This window comes from Perognathus longimembris, chromosome 5 (assembly GCF_023159225.1).
Source record: "Perognathus longimembris pacificus isolate PPM17 chromosome 5, ASM2315922v1, whole genome shotgun sequence".
Classification (NCBI taxonomy): Eukaryota; Metazoa; Chordata; class Mammalia; order Rodentia; family Heteromyidae; genus Perognathus; species Perognathus longimembris.
In genome coordinates, this window is record NC_063165.1 from 63,746,087 (window position 1) to 63,752,624 (window position 6,538).

Sequence of the window (6,538 nt, forward strand, 5' to 3'; positions counted from 1 at the left end):
TGCCACTTGAGCCACAGCACCACTTCTGGCCATTTTGTATATATGTGGTGCTGGGGAATCGAACCCAGGGCTTCATGGATACGAGGCCAGCGCTCTTGACCCTAGGCCATATTCCCAGCCCTCCTCTTTGATTTCTTTCTTTAGATTTTTATAGTTTTTGCTCTAAAGATCTTTTACATCTTTGGTTAGGTTAATTCCCAGGGTTTTTTGTTTGTTTGTTTTGTTTTTTTAGAGTTTTGAAAATGGGGTTGTTGGGCTGGGGATATGGCCTAGTGGCAAGAGTGCTTGCCTCCTATACATGAAGCCCTGGGTTCAATTCCCCAGCACCACATATACAGAAAAAGGCCAGAAGTGGCGCTGTGGCACAAGGGGTAGAGTGCTAGTCTTGAGCAAAAACAAGCCAGGGACAGTGCTCAGGCCCTGAGTTTAAGTTCTAGGACTGGCAGGAAAAAAAAAAAGAAAATGGGTTCATAATTTCCCTTTCTGATTGTGCATTGTTGTCATACAGAAAGGCTACTGACTTTTGTGGGTTAATTTTGTATCTTGCTACTTTTCCAAAGTGATTGATTAGCTCTAGGAGTTTGGGGGGTGGAATTTTTTTTGGGTCCATTAGGTATAAGATCTGTCATCTGTAAAATGGGGATAGCTTAATTTCTCCTTTCCCTATGTGAATCCCTTTCATGTTCTTTTCTTGCCTTGGTATTGCCTGCTGCTCTGGTTAGGAATTCCAGAACTATATTGAAGAGGAGTGGGGAGAGTGGGCATCCTTGCCTTGTTCCTGGTTTAGGGGAAATGGTTTTAGTTTTTCCCCATATAGTATGATGTTGGCTGTTGGTCTGTCATATATAGCCTTTATTGTTTTAAGGAATGTTCCTTCTAGTCCAAGTTTCTCTAGATATTTTAACATGAATGGGTGTTGTTTTTTGTTGGAGGTTTTTCCCAAATCTATTGAGATGATCTTGTGGTTCTTGTCCTTAGCTCTGTTGATGTGGTATATTACATTTATTACATTATTACATTTATTGATTTGTTTATGCTCAACCAGCCTTACATCTGTGGGATGATTTTTTTTTTTTTAACCAGTCTTGGGCCTTGGACTGAGGGCCCAGAGTTCTGTCCTTGGCTTCTTTTTGCTCAAGGCTAGCACTCTGCCACTTGAGCCACAGCGCTACTACTGGCCATTTTCTATATATGTGGTGCTGGGGAATTGAACCCAGGGCTTCAGGTATAGGAGGCAAGCACTCTTGCCACTAGGCCATATTCCCAGCCCCCTGTGGGATGATTTTTAAAATTTATTTCTGGATTCTGTTGGTTAGTATTTTTTTAAGGAGCTTTGTATCTGTGTTCATAAGAGAAATTGGTTTGTAGTTCTATTTTTGTTGTTGTTGTTGTTGTTGGATCTTTACCTGGTTTTGGGGTGAATGTGATATTGATTTCATAGAATGAGTTTTGGGATTAGTCCCTTTGTTTCTATGTCATGGAAAAGTTTGAGGGATATTGGTATTAGTTTATCTTTAAAAGTCTTGTAGAATTCAGTGGTGAATCCATCTGGGCCTGGATTTTGTCTTGTTGGAAGACTTCTTTTTTTTTTTTTCGGCCAGTCCTGGGCCTTGGACTCAGGGCCTGAGCACTGTCCCTGGCTTCCTTTTGCTCAAGGCTAGCACTCTGCCACTTGAGCCACAGCGCCACTTCTGGCCATTTTCTGTATATGTGGTGCTGGGGAATTGAACCCAGGGCCTCATGTATACGAGGCAAGCACTCTTGCCACTAGGCCATATCCCCAGCCCCTTGTTGGAAGACTTCTGATTACTTATATCTTGTTGCATGTTATTGGCTTGCTTAGCTGGTTTATATATTCTTGGTTTAGGAAGTTTGATGTTTCTAAAAATCCATTCATTTATGTCAGGTTTTCCTTTAGTGAATATAGGTTTTGAAGGTAGTTCTTTATAATCATTTTGATATCTTGGATGTTTGTTGTAATGTTTCCTGTGGTGTCTCTGGTCTTGTTGATTTGAATTTCCTCTCTTCTTTTTTTCTTTAATCTCACAAGTGGTTTGTGGCCCAGGTGTTATTCAGTAGTGTGCTGTTCAGCCTTCATGTATATGAGTAATTTCAACAGTTTGTTTGCTGTTAAGAACTAGTTTGATTCTACTGTGCCTGAATAGGATGGAAGGGATTATGCCAAACCTCTTTTTTTTTTTTTTTTGCCAGTCCTGGGGCTTGAACTCAGGGCCTGGACACTGTCCCTGGCTTCTTTTTGCTCAAGGCTAGCACTCTGCCATTTGAGCCACAGCGCCACTTCTGGCTTTTTCTATATATGTGGTGCTGAGGAACTGAACCCAGTGCTTCATGTACACGAGATGAGCACTTTACCACTAGGCCATATTCCCAGCCCAATGTCAAACCACTTGTATTTGTTTAGGTTCTTTGTGTGAACTATGATATGGTCTGTTTGGAGAATGTTCAATGGGCTGCTGAGAAGAATCTGTACTGGGTCATTGTTGGGTGGAAAACTGTAGATACTGGTTAGGTCCATTTGGGTTATGGCTCCATTTAGTTCAGAGGCCTCTTTACTTATCTTTTGTTTGGTTGACCTGTTCTTTGGTGAGAGTGGGGTGTTAAAATCTTCCACTATTATTGTGTTTGGGTCTATCCTGCTCTGTAAGTCTGATAGTATTTGTTCAATGTATTTAGGTGCTCCATTGATTGGTGCACAGATGTCTGACCACTGTGATTTCCTCTTCATGGACCATTCCCTTCATTAATATGTAATGACCTTCCTTGTCTTTTTGTACTGACTTTAATGAGAAGTCTATTTTTTAATCAGATATCAATACGGCTATTCCTGCCTTCTTGTAGGGTGCATTTGCATGGAGAATCTTTTTCCACCCCTTCACTCAGAGTTTGTTTTTATCTTTGACTGCAAGATAGGTCTCTAGGAAATGATAATAGATGAATCTTGGTGTGTTTTTTTTTAAATTCAATCTGCTGTCCTTATTCTTTTGATTGGGAGGTTGAGTCTGTTACTGTTTGTGGTTATTATAGAGAGATCTGTTATGTTTCCTGCCATTTTCTTGTTTTCCTGTATTTTGCTTCTTTCATCTTCCTATGATTTTTGTCTGATGTGTTTCTTTTGGATTTTGATTGTTTTCTTTGGTGTATTCCTTCCTTTAGTATTCTCTAATGCTGGCTCCATGTTCATGAATTCCTTTAATTTTTGTTTGTCGTGGAAGGTTTTAGTTTCACCATTAAATGTAAATGATAGCTTTGCTAGGTACACCAGTTTGGGTTGGCAGTTGGGTTGATCTTCAGGGATTGGATTATACCATTCCAGGCTCTCCTTGCATTAAGGGTTTGTGTGCAGTGATTCTGATTTTCTTTCCACTATAACATAGCTCCTTCTTTGATTTGTCAGCATTTAAAATCAATTCTTGCTGCTCAAGTCTAATGTTCGTACTACAATATCTCTAGAAGTATTTCTTCTTGGATCCTATCTGCTAGGGGTTCTGTATGCTTCTATTAGGCAGGTGAGATTTTCTCTCTTAAGACTGGGGAAGTTCTCTGTTACTGTTTTACTGAATAGGTTTTCAATGCCTTCAATAATTCTTTAAATTCTTCCCCCTTATTCGATCTCAATTATGCGTACATTTGTTTTCTTGGCTGAGTCTGCCAATTCTTGGATTTCTTTGGTAGGTTCTGAGTGTTTTTCCATACTTTTGACTTTTTAATTCCTCTGTTTTATCTTTGATTTCTGATCATCTATTTTCCATTTCACTTATTCTGTTACCTATGGATTCCATTGTGGTTTGCATTGTAGAAACTGAACTTTTTATGCTTCTGAGATCAGTTCTCATATTGTTAATTTCATCTTTTAATGAGGTGTATAGTGTTTCTATTTTTATCTCCATATCTTTCTGGGAGTCCTGGATTTTCTTTGTGTTCTTGAAATTGTTTTTGTATATCCCTTTTATTTCATTGGCCATTTCTGCCATCATTTCTTTAATGGTTCTTTTGTCCTCCATCTCTTCTTCACTCTCATTGGAGTCCTTCCCTGGAGTGTTGTTGGCTTTTGGATTTGGTTTGTTGTCTTGATTGTTTATGAATCTTGTCTTATTTTTGTTTTTTTTTTTTGCCAGTTCTGGGGCTTGAACTCAGGGCCTGAGCTCTGTCCCTGGCTTCCTTTTGCTCGAGGCTAGCACTCTACCACTTGAACCACACAGCCACTTCCAGCCTTTTCTGTTTACATGGTGCTGAGTAATTGAACCCAGGGCTTCTTGCATGCTAGGCAAGCACTCTACCGCTAAGCCACATTTCCACCTCCCGGAATCTTGTAATCTTTCATTGTAATTTATGCATTTGGGTTCAGGGATTGTCAGGGCTATGGTCAGAGCTTGGCCTATTTGTACCCGACAGGCGGCATCCCTCTAGGGCCTGGGCTAGCTCACACTGGGTGGACTAGCTCATGCAGGGTCCCCAAGCCAGCAAGTGCTTGTGTGAGTGCTTGGCCCAGGGTTAGGTGAAAAGAGCTCAGTCAGGTCTGTAGCTGGGGCTGGGAAGGTTAGATTTGGGCCTCTGGGATGAGTGTGTACTTCAGGAGGTACAGTTTCCCACGGGAGTATGGGCATTTGTGCTTTGGTGCCAGGTTGGTTCTCTCCCCTCCGGTGGCCAATGTCTGGCACTTGACTGCCGGCTTGTGCATGCTTGTGGATTTGCTTTGCAGTTCTAGGCAGGGGAGCAACCTGCCTGCTGGTTTGCACTTAGGTTTGTCTCCTGCAGAGGGCTGGAGAGAATAACTTCAGGCCTCTGAGATGGGTGTGAGGTTTCAGAAAGGAGGTTTTGTGTTATTTTCAAAGAGGCCTTGTTTCTGCGCCACTAGCCAGGGCTGTGGAGGATGCAGGGTCCTAGTGTCCACCCAGTACGAGTCCCAGTGGCCTCCTGCTGGAAGCCAACAGGGGAGGGGGAGAGGAAGGGCTCTGGCCTCTTTGACCTCTTCAAGTGTGCTGCCCCTTCTTTGGCAGGAGAGAGGGGTCTGGGCCAGGCTTTGTGGGTCACCACCAGCGCTGGTCTTGGGGGTGTCCCTGGCAGGGTACTCACTGATCCTGGAAATTGGCTGTGGGCTGACCTTTGGTGCTGTAGTAGATATCTGCAATGGATGCTGTAGTCTCGCTGCTTGGGTCCCGAAGTTCCGGCTCATGTGCAGCTCCTCTTGAAACTTAGCTGCTTTGTTTGTGGGCTGATCAGTGATGCTGTGGTAGTTCTTCAGGCCTGGATGTTGCAGTGCCCCACAGCTGATATCTCTCTCTCTCTCTCTCTCTCTCTCTCTCTCTCTCTCTCTCTCTCTGTGTGTGTGTGCAATGTAGGTCTGCACTGCAGAAGTTTACTGAGTCTGGATGCTGCAATTTCTGGTCAGTTTCAGGGTCCCAGGCAGCATGGTACTGCTCAGCAGGATGGGGGTTGGGGAGGGCTCTTCACAATTTTCTGTCCTTATGTGTACAAGTTATGTGTTTTGTTCATTCTCATGATTCTCTATTGGTTTATACACTTATTATTGTCCATCTCTTGAGGAGAAGTGTTGGGGTTTTTTAGCCTCCTGCACTCTCCTGTCCTGCAGGAGAGACGGGATAGCACACCCCACACGGAAGGGTCCGGAAGAGGATAAGAGGGCTGACAGACTGCCACCCAGCCCCCCTCTCGACAGAGGACACACAGACAGTCCGGGAGCCAGTCAGCGCTAAGACTCGTTTAATGGCAGCAATGAGCTGTTCTTTTAAAGGGGCCGGAGGGTGTCAGAAGGGGAGGGGTACGTGCACCTACATAGGGGCTGGGATTTGATGCCTGAGCTGTTCATCAGGGTGGAGCTCTGAGGGACCTCCCTAAGGGGCAGCCTACATCTATGTCACATCCCACAGGACCACCTCCGGGTTCACCACCAGGCGCCATCTTGGCTACACGTGGTCCCAAGGCTGGGAGGTGGGGCCAGCTAGAACCACCTCTTAATGATGCAAGGCATCTGGGCGGGCGTGCCCCACATCTCCTTCTTTTGATTTTTATTAATAGAGGAGGGGTACCAGGCTGGGAGTATGGGCGTAGGTTGTCTCTTCTGGAGCTACTTCCTGCTGAAAAGGGGTGAAGTAGTCAGGGGTCCCCGATTCATCATTTGGCCTGGTACCATCCAGTTTGGTTGGTAAAAGTCCTCATCATTTCCATGAGAATGATTATTAGGGTCAGAGGGTGTCATGGTCTCCTCTGGCCAGCTCCTGTAGCTTGGGCACATCAGGAAGTTCCTAGGGCTAGGGCCTCCAGGGTCCAGATCTGTGCTGGGCATAGCAGTGTAGAAGGATGATGGCCTTGAACTGCAAGTTCCCAGGTGGTGACCTCAGTGAGGGATGTTATTTTGTTAAAAGAGACTTTTGAAAAGGTCAGGCAAAAGGCTGACAAGTTCACAGGGCTAGTTAACATGAATGGCATAGGAGAACATACCCTGGGCATAAGCTAGAAAAGTTCCATTTGGAACATAAACCCAATTGTGGCCCATTAC